Here is a 19,527-nt window from a genome sequence, read left to right on the forward strand (position 1 = left end):
AACAATCCAAACACACAGCTGTGCTTGTTTTAACGTGGTGAATCTATCGCGGAAGTTACAATCCAAACACACAGCTGTGCTTGTTTTAACTAGTGCCTCTATCGCGGAAGTTACAATCCAAAAACACAGCTGTGCTTGTTTTAACGTGGTGCCTCTATCGCGGAAGTTACAAACCAAACACACAGCTGTACTTGTTTTAACGTGGTGCCTCTGTCACAGAAGTTACAATCCAAACACACAGCTGTGCTTGTTTTAACGTGGTGCCTCTATCGCGGATGTAACAATCCAAACACACAGCTGTGCTTGTTTTAACGTGGTGAATCTATCGCGGAAGTTACAATCCAAACACACAGCTGTGCTTGTTTAACGTGGTGACTCTATCGCGGAAGTTACAATCCAAACACACAGCTGTGCTTGTTTTAACTAGTGCCTCTATCGCGGAAGTTACAATCCAAAAACAGAGCTGTGCTTGTTTTAACTAGTGCCTCTATTGCGGAAGTTACAATCCAAAAACACAGCTGTGCTTGTTTTAACGTGGTGCCTCTATCGCGGAAGTTACAAACCAAACACACAGCTGTACTTGTTTTAACGTGGTGCCTCTGTCACAGAAGTTACAATCCAAACACACAGCTGTGCTTGTTTTAACGTGGTGCCTCTATCGCGGAAGTTACAATCCAAACACACAGCTGTGCTTGTTTTAACTAGTGCCTCTATCGCGGAAGTTACAATCCAAAAACACAGCTGTGCTTGTTTTAACGTGGTGCCTCTATCGCGGAAGTTACAAACCAAACACACAGCTGTGCTTGTTTTAACGTGGTGAATCTATCGCGGAAGTTACAATCCAAACACACAGCTGTGCTTGTTTTAACGTGGTGCCTCTATCGCGGAAGTTACAATCCAAAAACACAGCTGTGCTTGTTTTAACGTGGTGCCTCTATCGCGGAAGTTACAAACCAAACACACAGCTGTACTTGTTTTAACGTGGTGCCTCTGTCACAGAAGTTACAATCCAAACAAACAGCTGTGCTTGTTTTAACGTGGTGCCTCTATCGCGGAAGTAACAATCCAAACACACAGCTGTGCTTGTTTTAACGTGGTGAATCTATCGCGGAAGTTACAATCCAAACACACAGCTGTGCTTGTTTTAACTAGTGCCTCTATCGCGGAAGTTACAATCCAAAAACACAGCTGTGCTTGTTTTAACGTGGTGCCTCTATCGCGGAAGTTACAAACCAAACACACAGCTGTACTTGTTTTAACGTGGTGCCTCTGTCACAGAAGTTACAATCCAAACACACAGCTGTGCTTGTTTTAACGTGGTGCCTCTATCGCGGATGTAACAATCCAAACACACAGCTGTGCTTGTTTTAACGTGGTGAATCTATCGCGGAAGTTACAATCCAAACACACAGCTGTGCTTGTTTAACGTGGTGACTCTATCGCGGAAGTTACAATCCAAACACACAGCTGTGCTTGTTTTAACTAGTGCCTCTATCGCGGAAGTTACAATCCAAAAACAGAGCTGTGCTTGTTTTAACTAGTGCCTCTATTGCGGAAGTTACAATCCAAAAACACAGCTGTGCTTGTTTTAACGTGGTGCCTCTATCGCGGAAGTTACAAACCAAACACACAGCTGTACTTGTTTTAACGTGGTGCCTCTGTCACAGAAGTTACAATCCAAACACACAGCTGTGCTTGTTTTAACGTGGTGCCTCTATCGCGGAAGTTACAATCCAAACACACAGCTGTGCTTGTTTTAACTAGTGCCTCTATCGCGGAAGTTACAATCCAAAAACACAGCTGTGCTTGTTTTAACGTGGTGCCTCTATCGCGGAAGTTACAAACCAAACACACAGCTGTACTTGTTTTAACGTGGTGCCTCTGTCACAGAAGTTACAATCCAAACAAACAGCTGTGCTTGTTTTAACGTGGTGCCTCTATCGCGGAAGTAACAATCCAAACACACAGCTGTGCTTGTTTTAACGTGGTGAATCTATCGCGGAAGTTACAATCCAAACACACAGCTGTGCTTGTTTTAACTAGTGCCTCTATCGCGGAAGTTACAATCCAAAAACACAGCTGTGCTTGTTTTAACGTGGTGCCTCTATCGCGGAAGTTACAAACCAAACACACAGCTGTACTTGTTTTAACGTGGTGCCTCTGTCACAGAAGTTACAATCCAAACACACAGCTGTGCTTGTTTTAACGTGGTGCCTCTATCGCGGATGTAACAATCCAAACACACAGCTGTGCTTGTTTTAACGTGGTGAATCTATCGCGGAAGTTACAATCCAAACACACAGCTGTGCTTGTTTAACGTGGTGACTCTATCGCGGAAGTTACAATCCAAACACACAGCTGTGCTTGTTTTAACTAGTGCCTCTATCGCGGAAGTTACAATCCAAAAACAGAGCTGTGCTTGTTTTAACTAGTGCCTCTATTGCGGAAGTTACAATCCAAAAACACAGCTGTGCTTGTTTTAACGTGGTGCCTCTATCGCGGAAGTTACAAACCAAACACACAGCTGTACTTGTTTTAACGTGGTGCCTCTGTCACAGAAGTTACAATCCAAACACACAGCTGTGCTTGTTTTAACGTGGTGCCTCTATCGCGGAAGTTACAATCCAAACACACAGCTGTGCTTGTTTTAACTAGTGCCTCTATCGCGGAAGTTACAATCCAAAAACACAGCTGTGCTTGTTTTAACGTGGTGCCTCTATCGCGGAAGTTACAAACCAAACACACAGCTGTACTTGTTTTAACGTGGTGCCTCTGTCACAGAAGTTACAATCCAAACACACAGCTGTGCTTGTTTTAACGTGGTGCCATTATCGCTGAAGTAACAATCCAAACACACAGCTGTGCTTGTTTTAACGTGGTGAATCTATCGCGGAAGTTACAATCCAAACACACAGCTGTGCTTGTTTTAACTAGTGCCTCTATCGCGGAAGTTACAATCCAAAAACACAGCTGTGCTTGTTTTAACTAGTGCCTCTATCGCGGAAGTTACAATCCAAAAACACAGCTGTGCTTGTTTTAACGTGGTGCCTCTATCGCGGAAGTTACAAACCAAACACACAGCTGTACTTGTTTTAACGTGGTGCCTCTGTCACAGAAGTTACAATCCAAACACACAGCTGTGCTTGTTTTAACGTGGTGCCTCTATCGCGGAATTTACATTCCAAACACACAGCTGTGCTTGTTTTAACTAGTGCCTCTATTGCGGAAGTTACAATCCAAAAACACAGCTGTGCTTGTTTTAACGTGGTGCCTCTATCGCGGAAGTTACAAACCAAACACACAGCTGTACTTGTTTTAACGTGGTGCCTCTGTCACAGAAGTTACAATCCAAACACACAGCTGTGCTTGTTTTAACGTGGTGCCTCTATCGCGGAAGTTACAATCCAAACACACAGCTGTGCTTGTTTTAACTAGTGCCTCTATCGCGGAAGTTACAATCCAAAAACACAGCTGTGCTTGTTTTAACGTGGTGCCTCTATCGCGGAAGTTACAAACCAAACACACAGCTGTACTTGTTTTAACGTGGTGCCTCTGTCACAGAAGTTACAATCCAAACACACAGCTGTGCTTGTTTTAACGTGGTGCCATTATCGCTGAAGTAACAATCCAAACACACAGCTGTGCTTGTTTTAACGTGGTGAATCTATCGCGGAAGTTACAATCCAAACACACAGCTGTGCTTGTTTTAACTAGTGCCTCTATCGCGGAAGTTACAATCCAAAAACACAGCTGTGCTTGTTTTAACTAGTGCCTCTATCGCGGAAGTTACAATCCAAAAACACAGCTGTGCTTGTTTTAACGTGGTGCCTCTATCGCGGAAGTTACAAACCAAACACACAGCTGTACTTGTTTTAACGTGGTGCCTCTGTCACAGAAGTTACAATCCAAACACACAGCTGTGCTTGTTTTAACGTGGTGCCTCTATCGCGGAAGTTACATTCCAAACACACAGCTGTGCTTGTTTTAACGTGGTGCCTCTATCGCGGAAGTTACAAACCAAACACACAGCTGTACTTGTTTTAACGTGGTGCCTCTGTCACAGAAGTTACAATCCAAACACACAGCTGTGCTTGTTTTAACGTGGTGCCTCTATCGCGGAAGTAACAATCCAAACACACAGCTGTGCTTGTTTTAACGTGGTGAATCTATCGCGGAAGTTACAATCCAAACACACAGCTGTGCTTGTTTTAACTAGTGCCTCTATCGCGGAAGTTACAATCCAAAAACACAGCTGTGCTTGTTTTAACGTGGTGAATCTATCGCGGAAGTTACAATCCAAACACACAGCTGTGCTTGTTTAACGTGGTGACTCTATCGCGGAAGTTACAATCCAAACACACAGCTGTGCTTGTTTTAACGTGGTGCCTCTATCGCGGAAGTTACAATCCAAACACACAGCTGTGCTTGTTTTAACGTGGTGCCTCTATCGAGGAAGTTAGAAGTTACAATCCAAACACACAGCTGTGCTTGTTTTAACGTGGTGCCTCTATTGCGGAAGTTATTATCCAAACACATAGCTGTGCTTGTTTTAACGTGGTGCCTCTATCGCGGAAGTTACAAACCAAACACACAGCTGTGCTTGTTTTAACGTGGTGCCTCTATCGCGGAAGTAACAATCCAAACACACAGCTGTGCTTGTTTTAACGTGGTGAATCTATCGCGGAAGTTACAATCCAAACACACAGCTGTGCTTGTTTTAACTAGTGCCTCTATCGCGGAAGTTACAATCCAAAAACACAGCTGTGCTTGTTTTAACGTGGTGCCTCTATCGCGGAAGTTACAAACCAAACACACAGCTGTACTTGTTTTAACGTGGTGCCTCTGTCACAGAAGTTACAATCCAAACACACAGCTGTGCTTGTTTTAACGTGGTGCCTCTATCGCGGAAGTAACAATCCAAACACACAGCTGTGCTTGTTTTAACGTGGTGAATCTATCGCGGAAGTTACAATCCAAACACACAGCTGTGCTTGTTTAACGTGGTGACTCTATCGCGGAAGTTACAATCCAAACACACAGCTGTGCTTGTTTTAACTAGTGCCTCTATCGCGGAAGTTACAATCCAAAAACAGAGCTGTGCTTGTTTTAACTAGTGCCTCTATTGCGGAAGTTACAATCCAAAAACACAGCTGTGCTTGTTTTAACGTGGTGCCTCTATCGCGGAAGTTACAAACCAAACACACAGCTGTACTTGTTTTAACGTGGTGCCTCTGTCACAGAAGTTACAATCCAAACACACAGCTGTGCTTGTTTTAACGTGGTGCCATTATCGCGGAAGTAACAATCCAAACACACAGCTGTGCTTGTTTTAACGTGGTGAATCTATCGCGGAAGTTACAATCCAAACACACAGCTGTGCTTGTTTTAACTAGTGCCTCTATCGCGGAAGTTACAATCCAAAAACACAGCTGTGCTTGTTTTAACTAGTGCCTCTATCGCGGAAGTTACAATCCAAAAACACAGCTGTGCTTGTTTTAACGTGGTGCCTCTATCGCGGAAGTTACAAACCAAACACACAGCTGTACTTGTTTTAACGTGGTGCCTCTGTCACAGAAGTTACAATCCAAACACACAGCTGTGCTTGTTTTAACTAGTGCCTCTATCGCGGAAGTTACAATCCAAAAACACAGCTGTGCTTGTTTTAACGTGGTGCCTCTATCGCGGAAGTTACAAACCAAACACACAGCTGTACTTGTTTTAACGTGGTGCCTCTGTCACAGAAGTTACAATCCAAACACACAGCTGTGCTTGTTTTAACGTGGTGCCTCTATCGCGGATGTAACAATCCAAACACACAGCTGTGCTTGTTTTAACGTGGTGAATCTATCGCGGAAGTTACAATCCAAACACACAGCTGTGCTTGTTTAACGTGGTGACTCTATCGCGGAAGTTACAATCCAAACACACAGCTGTGCTTGTTTTAACGTGGTGCCTCTATCGCGGAAGTTACAAACCAAACACACAGCTGTACTTGTTTTAACGTGGTGCCTCTGTCACAGAAGTTACAATCCAAACACACAGCTGTGCTTGTTTTAACGTGGTGCCTCTATCGCGGAAGTTACAATCCAAACACACAGCTGTGCTTGTTTTAACTAGTGCCTCTATCGCGGAAGTTACAATCCAAACACACAGCTGTGCTTGTTTTAACGTGGTGCCTCTATCGAGGAAGTTAGAAGTTACAATCCAAACACACAGCTGTGCTTGTTTTAACGTGGTGCCTCTATTGCGGAAGTTATTATCCAAACACACAGCTGTGCTTGTGTAACGTGGTGCCTCTATCGCGGAAGTTACAATCCAAACACATAGTTGTGCTTGTTTTAACGTGGTGCCTCTGTCGCGGAAGTTACAATCCAAACACAGAGCTGTGCTTGTTTTAACGTGGTGCCTCTATCGCGGAAGTTACAATCCAAACACATAGCTGTGCTTGTTTTAACGTGGTGCCTCTATCGCGGAAGTTACAAACCAAACACACAGCTGTACTTGTTTTAACGTGGTGCCTCTGTCACAGAAGTTACAATCCAAACACACAGCTGTGCTTGTTTTAACGTGGTGCCTCTATCGCGGAAGTAACAATCCAAACACACAGCTGTGCTTGTTTTAATGTGGTGAATCTATCGCGGAAGTTACAATCCAAACACACAGCTGTGCTTGTTTTAATTAGTGCCTCTATCGCGGAAGTTACAATCCAAAAACACAGCTGTGCTTGTTTTAACGTGGTGCCTCTATCGCGGAAGTTACAAACCAAACACACAGCTGTACTTGTTTTAACGTGGTGGCTCTGTCACAGAAGTTACAATCCAAACACACAGCTGTGCTTGTTTTAACGTGGTGCCTCTATCGCGGAAGTAACAATCCAAACACACAGCTGTGCTTGTTTTAACGTGGTGAATCTATCGCGGAAGTTACAATCCAAACACACAGCTGTGCTTGTTTAACGTGGTGACTCTATCGCGGAAGTTACAATCCAAACACACAGCTGTGCTTGTTTTAACTAGTGCCTCTATCGCGGAAGTTACAATCCAAAAACAGAGCTGTGCTTGTTTTAACTAGTGCCTCTATTGCGGAAGTTACAATCCAAAAACACAGCTGTGCTTGTTTTAACGTGGTGCCTCTATCGCGGAAGTTACAAACCAAACACACAGCTGTACTTCTTTTAACGTGGTGCCTCTGTCACAGAAGTTACAATCCAAACACACAGCTGTGCTTGTTTTAACGTGGTGCCTCTATCGCGGAAGTAACAATCCAAACACACAGCTGTGCTTGTTTTAACGTGGTGAATCTATCGCGGAAGTTACAATCCAAACACACAGCTGTGCTTGTTTTAACTAGTGCCTCTATCGCGGAAGTTACAATCCAAAAACACAGCTGTGCTTGTTTTAACGTGGTGCCTCTATCGCGGAAGTTACAAACCAAACACACAGCTGTACTTGTTTTAACGTGGTGCCTCTGTCACAGAAGTTACAATCCAAACACACAGCTGTGCTTGTTTTAACGTGGTGCCTCTATCGCGGAAGTAACAATCCAAACACACAGCTGTGCTTGTTTTAACGTGGTGAATCTATCGCGGAAGTTACAATCCAAACACACAGCTGTGCTTGTTTTAACTAGTGCCTCTATCGCGGAAGTTACAATCCAAAAACACAGCTGTGCTTGTTTTAACGTGGTGCCTCTATCGCGGAAGTTACAAACCAAACACACAGCTGTACTTGTTTTAACGTGGTGCCTCTGTCACAGAAGTTACAATCCAAACACACAGCTGTGCTTGTTTTAACGTGGTGCCTCTATCGCGGATGTAACAATCCAAACACACAGCTGTGCTTGTTTCAACGTGGTGAATCTATCGCGGAAGTTACAATCCAAACACACAGCTGTGCTTGTTTAACGTGGTGACTCTATCGCGGAAGTTACAATCCAAACACACAGCTGTGCTTGTTTTAACTAGTGCCTCTATCGCGGAAGTTACAATCCAAAAACAGAGCTGTGCTTGTTTTAACTAGTGCCTCTATTGCGGAAGTTACAATCCAAAAACACAGCTGTGCTTGTTTTAACGTGGTGCCTCTATCGCGGAAGTTACAAACCAAACACACAGCTGTACTTGTTTTAACGTGGTGCCTCTGTCACAGAAGTTACAATCCAAACACACAGCTGTGCTTGTTTTAACGTGGTGAATCTATCGCGGAAGTTACAATCCAAACACACAGCTGTGCTTGTTTTAACTAGTGCCTCTATCGCGGAAGTTACAATCCAAAAACACAGCTGTGCTTGTTTTAACTAGTGCCTCTATCGCGGAAGTTACAATCCAAAAACACAGCTGTGCTTGTTTTAACGTGGTGCCTCTATCGCGGAAGTTACAAACCAAACACACAGCTGTACTTGTTTTAACGTGGTGCCTCTGTCACAGAAGTTACAATCCAAACACACAGCTGTGCTTGTTTTAACGTGGTGCCTCTATCGCGGAAGTTACATTCCAAACACACAGCTGTGCTTGTTTTAACTAGTGCCTCTATCGCGGAAGTTACAATCCAAAAACACAGCTGTACTTGTTTTAACGTGGTGCCTCTATCGCGGAAGTTACAAACCAAACACACAGCTGTACTTGTTTTAACGTGGTGCCTCTGTCACAGAAGTTACAATCCAAACACACAGCTGTGCTTGTTTTAACGTGGTGCCTCTATCGCGGAAGTAACAATCCAAACACACAGCTGTGCTTGTTTTAACGTGGTGAATCTATCGCGGAAGTTACAATCCAAAAACACAGCTGTGCTTGTTTTAACTAGTGCCTCTATCGCGGAAGTTACAATCCAAAAACACAGCTGTGCTTGTTTTAACGTGGTGAATCTATCGCGGAAGTTACAATCCAAACACACAGCTGTGCTTGTTTAACGTGGTGACTCTATCGCGGAAGTTACAATCCAAACACACAGCTGTGCTTGTTTTAACGTGGTGCCTCTATCGCGGAAGTTACAATCCAAACACACAGCTGTGCTTGTTTTAACGTGGTGCCTCTATCGAGGAAGTTAGAAGTTACAATCCAAACACACAGCTGTGCTTGTTTTAACGTGGTGCCTCTATTGCGGAAGTTATTATCCAAACACACAGCTGTGCTTGTGTAACGTGGTGCCTCTATCGCGGAAGTTACAATCCAAACACATAGTTGTGCTTGTTTTAACGTGGTGCCTCTGTCGCGGAAGTTACAATCCAAACACAGAGCTGTGCTTGTTTTAACGTGGTGCCTCTATCACGGAAGTTACAATCCAAACACACAGCTGTGCTTGTTTTAACGTGGTGCCTCTATCGCGGATGTTACAATCCAAACACACAACTGTGCTCGTGTAACGTGGTGCCTCTATCGCGGAAGTTACAATCTAAACACATAGCTGTGCTTGTTTTAACATGGTTCCTCTGTCGCGGAAGTTACAATCCAAACACACAGCTATGCTTGTGTAACGTGGTGAATCTATCGCGGAAGTTACAATCCAAACACACAGCTGTGCTTGTTTTAACTAGTGCCTCTATCGCGGAAGTTACAATCCAAAAACACAGCTGTGCTTGTTTTAACGTGGTGAATCTATCGCGGAAGTTACAATCCAAACACACAGCTGTGCTTGTTTAACGTGGTGACTCTATCGCGGAAGTTACAATCCAAACACACAGCTGTGCTTGTTTTAACGTGGTGCCTCTATCGCGGAAGTTACAATCCAAACACACAGCTGTGCTTGTTTTAACGTGGTGCCTCTATCGAGGAAGTTAGAAGTTACAATCCAAACACACAGCTGTGCTTGTTTTAACGTGGTGCCTCTATTGCGGAAGTTATTATCCAAACACACAGCTGTGCTTGTGTAACGTGGTGCCTCTATCGCGGAAGTTACAATCCAAACACATAGTTGTGCTTGTTTTAACGTGGTGCCTCTGTCGCGGAAGTTACAATCCAAACACAGAGCTGTGCTTGTTTTAACGTGGTGCCTCTATCGCGGAAGTTACAATCCAAACACATAGCTGTGCTTGTTTTAACGTGGTGCCTCTATCACAGAAGTTACAATCCAAACACACAGCTGTGCTTGTTTTAACGTGGTGCCTCTATCGCGGATGTTACAATCCAAACACACAGCTGTGCTCGTGTAACGTGGTGCCTCTATCGCGGAAGTTACAATCTAAACACATAGCTGTGCTTGTTTTAACATGGTTCCTCTGTCGCGGAAGTTACAATCCAAACACACAGCTATGCTTGTGTAACGTGGTGCCTCTATCGCGGAAGTTACAATCCAAACACACAGCTGTGCTTGTTTTAACGTGGTGCCTCTATCGCGGAAGTTACAATCCAAACACACTGCTGTGCTTGTTTTAACGTGGTGCCTCTGTCGCGGAAGTTACAATCCAAACACACAGCTGTGCTTGTTTTAACGTGGTGCCTCTATCGCGGAAGTTACAATCCAAACACACAGCTGTGCTTGTTTTAACGTGGTGCCTCTGTCGCGGAAGTTACAATCCAAACACAGAGCTGTGCTTGTTTTAACTTGGTGCCTCTATCGCGGAAGTTACAATCCAAACACATAGCTGTGCTTGTTTTAACGTGGTGCCTCTATCACGGAAGTTACAATCCAAACACACAGCTGTGCTTGATTTAACGTGGTGCCTCTATCGAGGAAGTTAGAAGTTACAATCCAAACACACAGCTGTGCTTGTTTTAACGTGGTGCCTCTATTGCGGAAGTTATTATCCAAACACACAGCTGTGCTTGTGTAACGTGGTGCCTCTATCGCGGAAGTTACAATCCAAACACATAGTTGTGCTTGTTTTAACGTGGTGCCTCTGTCGCGGAAGTTACAATCCAAACACAGAGCTGTGCTTGTTTTAACGTGGTGCCTCTATCGCGGAAGTTACAATCCAAACAAATAGCTGTGTTTGTTTTAACGTGGTGCCTCTATCACGGAAGTTACAATCCAAACACACAGCTGTGCTTGTTTTAACGTGGTGCCTCTATCGCGGATGTTACAATCCAAACACACAGCTGTGCTCGTGTAACATGGTGCCTCTATCGCGGAAGTTTAAATCTAAACACATAGCTGTGCTTGTTTTAACATGGTTCCTCTGTCGCGGAAGTTACAATCCAAACACACAGCTATGCTTGTGTAACGTGGTGCCTCTATCGTGGAAGTTACAATCCAAACACACAGCTGTGCTTGTTTTAACGTGGTGCCTCTATCGCGGAAGTTACAATCCAAAAACACAGCTGTGATCTTTTTAACGTGGTGCCTCTATCGCGGAAGTTACAAACCAAACACACAGCTGTACTTGTTTTAACGTGGTGCCTCTGTCACAGAAGTTACAATCCAAACACACAGCTGTGCTTGTTTTAACGTGGTGCCTCTATCGCGGAAGTAACAATCCAAACACACAGCTTTGCTTGTTTAACGTGGTGCCTCTATCGCGGAAGTTACAATCCAAACAGACAGCTGTGCTTGTTTTAACGTGGTGCCTCTGTTGCAGAAGTTACAATCCAAACACACAGCTGTGCTTGTTTTAATGTGGTGCCTCTGTCGCGGAAGTTACAATCCAAACACACAGCTGTGCTCGTGTAACGTAGTGCCTCTATTGCGGAAGTCACAATCTAAACACATAGCTGTGCTTGTTTTAAAATGGTTCCTCTGTCGCGGAAGTTACAATCCAAACACACAGCTATGATTGTTTTAACGTGGTGCCTCTATCGCGGAAGTTACAACCCAAACACACAGCTGTGCTTGTGTAACGTGGTGCCTCTATCGCGGAAGTTACAATCCAAACACACAGCTGTGCTTGTGTAACGTGGTGCCTCTATCGCGGAAATTAGAAGTTACAATCCAAACACACAGCTGTGCTTGTTTTAACGTGATGCCTCTGTCGCGGAAGTTACTATCCAAACACACAGCTGTGCTTGTTTCAACGTGGTGCCTCTGTCGCGGAGGTTACAATCCAAACACACAGCTGTGCTTGTTTTAACGTGGTGCCTCTATCGCGGAAGTTACAATCCAAACACACAGCTGTGCTTGTGTAACATGGTGCCTCTGGCGCGGAAGTTACAATCCAAACACACTGCTGTGCTTGTTTTAACGTGGTGCCTCTGTCGCGGAAGTTACAATCCAAACACACAGCTGTGCTTGTTTTAATGTGGTGACTCTATCACGGAAGTTACAATCCAAACACATAGCTGTGCTTGTTTTAACGTGGTGCCTCTATCGCGGAAGTTACAATCCAAACACACAGCTGTGCTTGTTTTAACGTGGTGCCTCTATCGCGGAAGTTACAATCCAAACACACAGCTGTGCTTGTTTTAACGTGGTGCCTCTGTTGCGGAAGTTACAATCCAAACATATAGCTGTGCTTGTTTTAACGTGGTGCCTCTATCGCGGAAGTTACAATCCAAACACACAGCTTTGCTTGTTTTAACGTGGTGCCTCTATCGAGGAAGTTAGAAGTTACAATCCAAACACACAGCTGTGCTTGTTTTAACGTGGTGCCTCTATTGCGGAAGTTATTATCCAAACACACAGCTGTGGTTGTTTTAACGTGGTGCCTTTATCGCGGAAGTTACAATCCAAAAACACAGCTGTGCTTGTTTTAACGTGGTGCCTCTATCGCGGAAGTTACAATCCAAACACACAGCTGTGCTTGTTTTAACGTGGTGCCTCTGTCGTGGAAGTTACAATCCAAACACACAGCGGTGCTTGTTTTAACATGGTGCCTCTATCGCGGAAGTTACAATCCAAAAACACAGCTGTGCTTGTTTTAACGTGGTGCCTCTATCGCGGAAGTTACAAACCAAACACACAGCTGTACTTGTTTTAACGTGGTGCCTCTGTCACAGAAGTTACAATCCAAACACACAGCTGTGCTTGTTTTAACGTGGTGCCTCTATCGCGAAAGTTACAATCCAAACACACAGCTGTGCTTGTTTTAACGTGGTGCCTCTATCGAGGAAGTTAGAAGTTATTATCCAAACACACAGCTGTGCTTGTGTAACGTGGTGCCTCTATCGCGGAAGTTACAATCCAAACACACAGCTGTGCTTGTTTTAACGTGGTGCCTCTGTTGCGGAAGTTACAATCCAAACATATAGCTGTGCTTGTTTTAACGTGGTGCCTCTATCGCGGAAGTTACAATCCAAACACACAGCTTTGCTTGTTTTAACGTGGTGCCTCTATCGAGGAAGTTAGAAGTTACAATCCAAACACACAGCTGTGCTTGTTTTAACGTGGTGCCTCTATTGCGGAAGTTATTATCCAAACACACAGCTGTGGTTGTTTTAACGTGGTGCCTTTATCGCGGAAGTTACAATCCAAAAACACAGCTGTGCTTGTTTTAACGTGGTGCCTCTATCGCGGAAGTTACAATCCAAACACACAGCTGTGCTTGTTTTAACGTGGTGCCTCTGTCGTGGAAGTTACAATCCAAACACACAGCGGTGCTTGTTTTAACATGGTGCCTCTATCGCGGAAGTTACAATCCAAAAACACAGCTGTGCTTGTTTTAACGTGGTGCCTCTATCGCGGAAGTTACAAACCAAACACACAGCTGTACTTGTTTTAACGTGGTGCCTCTGTCACAGAAGTTACAATCCAAACACACAGCTGTGCTTGTTTTAACGTGGTGCCTCTATCGCGAAAGTTACAATCCAAACACACAGCTGTGCTTGTTTTAACGTGGTGCCTCTATCGAGGAAGTTAGAAGTTACAATCCAAACACACAGCTGTGCTTGTTTTAACGTGGTGCCTCTATTGCGGAAGTTATTATCCAAACACACAGCTGTGCTTGTGTAACGTGGTGCCTCTATCGCGGAAGTTACAATCCAAACACATAGTTGTGCTTGTTTTAACGTGGTGCCTCTGTCGCGGAAGTTACAATCCAAACACACAGCTGTGCTTGTTTTAACGTGGTGTCTCTATCGCGGAAGTTACAATCCAAACATATAGCTGTGCTTGTTTTAACTAGTGCCTCTATCGCGGAAGTTACAATCCAAAAACACAGCTGTGCTTGTTTTAACGTGGTGAATCTATCGCGGAAGTTACAATCCAAACAAACAGCTGTGCTTGTTTAACGTGGTGACTCTATCGCGGAAGTTAGAATCCAAACACACAGCTGTGCTTGTTTTAACGTGGTGCCTCTATCGCGGAAGTTACAATCCAAACACACAGCTGTGCTTGTTTTAACGTGGTGCCTCTATCGAGGAAGTTAGAAGTTACAATCCAAACACACAGCTGTGCTTGTTTTAACGTGGTGCCTCTATTGCGGAAGTTATTATCCAAACACACAGCTGTGCTTGTGTAACGTGGTGCCTCTATCGCGGAAGTTACAATCCAAACACATAGTTGTGCTTGTTTTAACGTGGTGCCTCTGTCGCGGAAGTTACAATCCAAACACAGAGCTGTGCTTGTTTTAACGTGGTGCCTCTATCGCGGAAGTTACAATCCAAACACATAGCTGTGCTTGTTTTAACGTGGTGCCTCTATCACAGAAGTTACAATCCAAACACACAGCTGTGCTTGTTTTAACGTGGTGCCTCTATCGCGGATGTTACAATCCAAACACACAGCTGTGCTCGTGTAACGTGGTGCCTCTATCGCGGAAGTTACAATCTAAACACATAGCTGTGCTTGTTTTAACATGGTTCCTCTGTCGCGGAAGTTACAATCCAAACACACAGCTATGCTTGTGTAACGTGGTGCCTCTATCGCGGAAGTTACAATCCAAACACACAGCTGTGCTTGTTTTAACGTGGTGCCTCTATCGCGGAAGTTACAATCCAAACACACTGCTGTGCTTGTTTTAACGTGGTGCCTCTGTCGCGGAAGTTACAATCCAAACATATAGCTGTGCTTGTTTTAACGTGGTGCCTCTATCGCGGAAGTTACAATCCAAACACACAGCTTTGCTTGTTTTAACGTGGTGCCTCTATCGAGGAAGTTAGAAGTTACAATCCAAACACACAGCTGTGCTTGTTTTAACGTGGTGCCTCTATTGCGGAAGTTATTATCCAAACACACAGCTGTGGTTGTTTTAACGTGGTGCCTTTATCGCGGAAGTTACAATCCAAAAACACAGCTGTGCTTGTTTTAACGTGGTGTCTCTATCGCGGAAGTTACAATCCAAACATATAGCTGTGCTTGTTTTAACTAGTGCCTCTATCGCGGAAGTTACAATCCAAAAACACAGCTGTGCTTGTTTTAACGTGGTGAATCTATCGCGGAAGTTACAATCCAAACAAACAGCTGTGCTTGTTTAACGTGGTGACTCTATCGCGGAAGTTAGAATCCAAACACACAGCTGTGCTTGTTTTAACGTGGTGCCTCTATCGCGGAAGTTACAATCCAAACACACAGCTGTGCTTGTTTTAACGTGGTGCCTCTATCGAGGAAGTTAGAAGTTACAATCCAAACACACAGCTGTGCTTGTTTTAACGTGGTGCCTCTATTGCGGAAGTTATTATCCAAACACACAGCTGTGCTTGTGTAACGTGGTGCCTCTATCGCGGAAGTTACAATCCAAACACATAGTTGTGCTTGTTTTAACGTGGTGCCTCTGTCGCGGAAGTTACAATCCAAACACAGAGCTGTGCTTGTTTTAACGTGGTGCCTCTATCGCGGAAGTTACAATCCAAACACATAGCTGTGCTTGTTTTAACGTGGTGCCTCTATCACAGAAGTTACAATCCAAACACACAGCTGTGCTTGTTTTAACGTGGTGCCTCTATCGCGGATGTTACAATCCAAACACACAGCTGTGCTCGTGTAACGTGGTGCCTCTATCGCGGAAGTTACAATCTAAACACATAGCTGTGCTTGTTTTAACATGGTTCCTCTGTCGCGGAAGTTACAATCCAAACACACAGCTATGCTTGTGTAACGTGGTGCCTCTATCGCGGAAGTTACAATCCAAACACACAGCTGTGCTTGTTTTAACGTGGTGCCTCTATCGCGGAAGTTACAATCCAAACACACTGCTGTGCTTGTTTTAACGTGGTGCCTCTGTCGCGGAAGTTACAATCCAAACATATAGCTGTGCTTGTTTTAACGTGGTGCCTCTATCGCGGAAGTTACAATCCAAACACACAGCTTTGCTTGTTTTAACGTGGTGCCTCTATCGAGGAAGTTAGAAGTTACAATCCAAACACACAGCTGTGCTTGTTTTAACGTGGTGCCTCTATTGCGGAAGTTATTATCCAAACACACAGCTGTGGTTGTTTTAACGTGGTGCCTTTATCGCGGAAGTTACAATCCAAAAACACAGCTGTGCTTGTTTTAACGTGGTGTCTCTATCGCGGAAGTTACAATCCAAACATATAGCTGTGCTTGTTTTAACTAGTGCCTCTATCGCGGAAGTTACAATCCAAAAACACAGCTGTGCTTGTTTTAACGTGGTGAATCTATCGCGGAAGTTACAATCCAAACAAACAGCTGTGCTTGTTTAACGTGGTGACTCTATCGCGGAAGTTAGAATCCAAACACACAGCTGTGCTTGTTTTAACGTGGTGCCTCTATCGCGGAAGTTACAATCCAAACACACAGCTGTGCTTGTTTTAACGTGGTGCCTCTATCGAGGAAGTTAGAAGTTACAATCCAAACACACAGCTGTGCTTGTTTTAACGTGGTGCCTCTATTGCGGAAGTTATTATCCAAACACACAGCTGTGCTTGTGTAACGTGGTGCCTCTATCGCGGAAGTTACAATCCAAACACATAGTTGTGCTTGTTTTAACGTGGTGCCTCTGTCGCGGAAGTTACAATCCAAACACAGAGCTGTGCTTGTTTTAACGTGGTGCCTCTATCGCGGAAGTTACAATCCAAACACATAGCTGTGCTTGTTTTAACGTGGTGCCTCTATCACAGAAGTTACAATCCAAACACACAGCTGTGCTTGTTTTAACGTGGTGCCTCTATCGCGGATGTTACAATCCAAACACACAGCTGTGCTCGTGTAACGTGGTGCCTCTATCGCGGAAGTTACAATCTAAACACATAGCTGTGCTTGTTTTAACATGGTTCCTCTGTCGCGGAAGTTACAATCCAAACACACAGCTATGCTTGTGTAACGTGGTGCCTCTATCGCGGAAGTTACAATCCAAACACACAGCTGTGCTTGTTTTAACGTGGTGCCTCTATCGCGGAAGTTACAATCCAAACACACTGCTGTGCTTGTTTTAACGTGGTGCCTCTGTCGCGGAAGTTACAATCCAAACACACAGCTGTGCTTGTTTTAACGTGGTGCCTCTATCGCGGAAGTTACATTCCAAACACACAGCTGTGCTTGTTTTAACGTGGTGCCTCTGTCGCGGAAGTTACAATCCAAACACAGAGCTGTGCTTGTTTTAACGTGGTGCCTCTATCGCGGAAGTTACAATCCAAACACATAGCTGTGCTTGTTTTAACGTGGTGCCTCTATCACGGAAGTTACAATCCAAACACACAGCTGTGCTTGATTTAACGTGGTGCCTCTATCGAGGAAGTTAGAAGTTACAATCCAAACACACAGCTGTGCTTGTTTTAACGTGGTGCCTCTATTGCGGAAGTTATTATCCAAACACACAGCTGTGCTCCTGTAACGTGGTGCCTCTATCGCGGAAGTTTAAATCTAAACACATAGCTGTGCTTGTTTTAACATGGTTCCTCTGTCGCGGAAGTTACAATCCAAACACACAGCTATGCTTGTGTAACGTGGTGCCTCTATCGTGGAAGTTACAATCCAAACACACAGCTGTGCTTGTTTTAACGTGGTGCCTCTATCGCGGAAGTTACAATCCAAAAACACAGCTGTGCTCTTTTTAACGTGGTGCCTCTATCGCGGAAGTTACAAACCAAACACACAGCTGTACTTGTTTTAACGTGGTGCCTCTGTCACAGAAGTTACAATCCAAACACACAGCTGTGCTTGTTTTAACGTGGTGCCTCTATCGCGGAAGTAACAATCCAAACACACAGCTTTGCTTGTTTAACGTGGTGCCTCTATCGCGGAAGTTACAATCCAAACAGACAGCTGTGCTTGTTTTAACGTGGTGCCTCTGTTGCAGAAGTTACAATCCAAATACACAGCTGTGCTTGTTTTAATGTGGTGCCTCTGTCGCGGAAGTTACAATCCAAACACATAGCTGTGCTTGTTTTAACGTGGTGAATCTATCGCGGAAGTTACAATCCAAACAAACAGCTGTGCTTGTTTAACGTGGTGCCTCTATCGCGGAAGTTACAATCCAAACACACAGCTGTGCTTGTTTTAACGTGGTGCCTCTGTTGCGGAAGTTACAATCCAAACACAAAGCTGTGCTTGTTTTAACGTGGTGCCTCTATCGAGGAAGTTAGAAGTTACAATCCAAACACACAGCTGTGCTTGTTTTAACGTGGTTTCTCTATTGCGGAAGTTATTATCCAAACACACAGCTGTGCTTGTGTAACGTGGTGCCTCTATCGCGGAAGTTACAATCCAAACACATAGTTGTGCTTGTTTTAACGTGGTGCCTCTGTCGCGGAAGTTACAATCCAAACACACAGCTGTGCTTGTTTTAACGTGGTGTCTCTATCGCGGAAGTTACAATCCAAACATATAGCTGTGCTTGTTTTAACGTGGTGCCTCTGTCGCGTAAGTTACAATCCAAACACATAGCTGTGCTTGTTTTAACGTGGTGCCTCTATTGCGGAAGTTACAATCCAAACACACAGCTGTGCTCGTGTAACGTGGTGCCTCTATCACGGAAGTCAAAATCTAAACACATAGCTGTGCTTGTTTTAAAATGGTTCCTCTGTCGCGGAAGTTACAATCCAAACACACAGCTATGCTTGTTTTAACGTGGTGCCTCTATCGCGGAAGTTACAATCCAAACACACAGCTGTGCTTGTGTAACGTGGTGCCTCTATCGCGGAAATTAGAAATTACAATCCAAACACACAGCTGTGCTTGTTTTAACGTGATGCCTCTGTCGCGGAAGTTACAATCCAAACACACAGCTATGCTTGTTTTAACGTGGTGCCTCTATCGCGGAAGTTACAATCCAAACACACAGCTGTGCTTGTGTAACGTGGTGCCTCTATCGCGGAAGTTACAATCCAAACACACAGCTGTGCTTGTGTAACGTCGTGCCTCTATCGCGGAAATTAGAAGTTACAATCCAAACACACAGCTGTGCTTGTTTTAACGTGATGCCTCTGTCGCGGAAGTTACTATCCAAACACACAGCTGTGCTTGTTTTAACGTGGTGCCTCTGTCGTGGAGGTTACAATCCAAACACACAGCTGTGCTTGTTTTAACGTGGTGCCTCTATCGCGGAAGTTACAATCCAAACACACAGCTGTGCTTGTGTAACATGGTGCCTCTGGCGCGGAAGTTACAATCCAAACACACAGCTGTGCTTGTTTTAACGTGGTGCCTCTGTCGCGGAAGTTACAATCCAAACACACAGCTGTGCTTGTTTTAACGTGGTGCCTCTATCACGGAAGTTACAATCCAAACACATAGCTGTGCTTGTTTTAACGTGGTGCCTCTATCGCGG

Source organism: Salmo salar, chromosome 17 (genome assembly GCF_965601325.2).
Source record: "Salmo salar chromosome 17, fSalSal1, whole genome shotgun sequence".
NCBI lineage: Eukaryota > Metazoa > Chordata > Actinopteri > Salmoniformes > Salmonidae > Salmo > Salmo salar.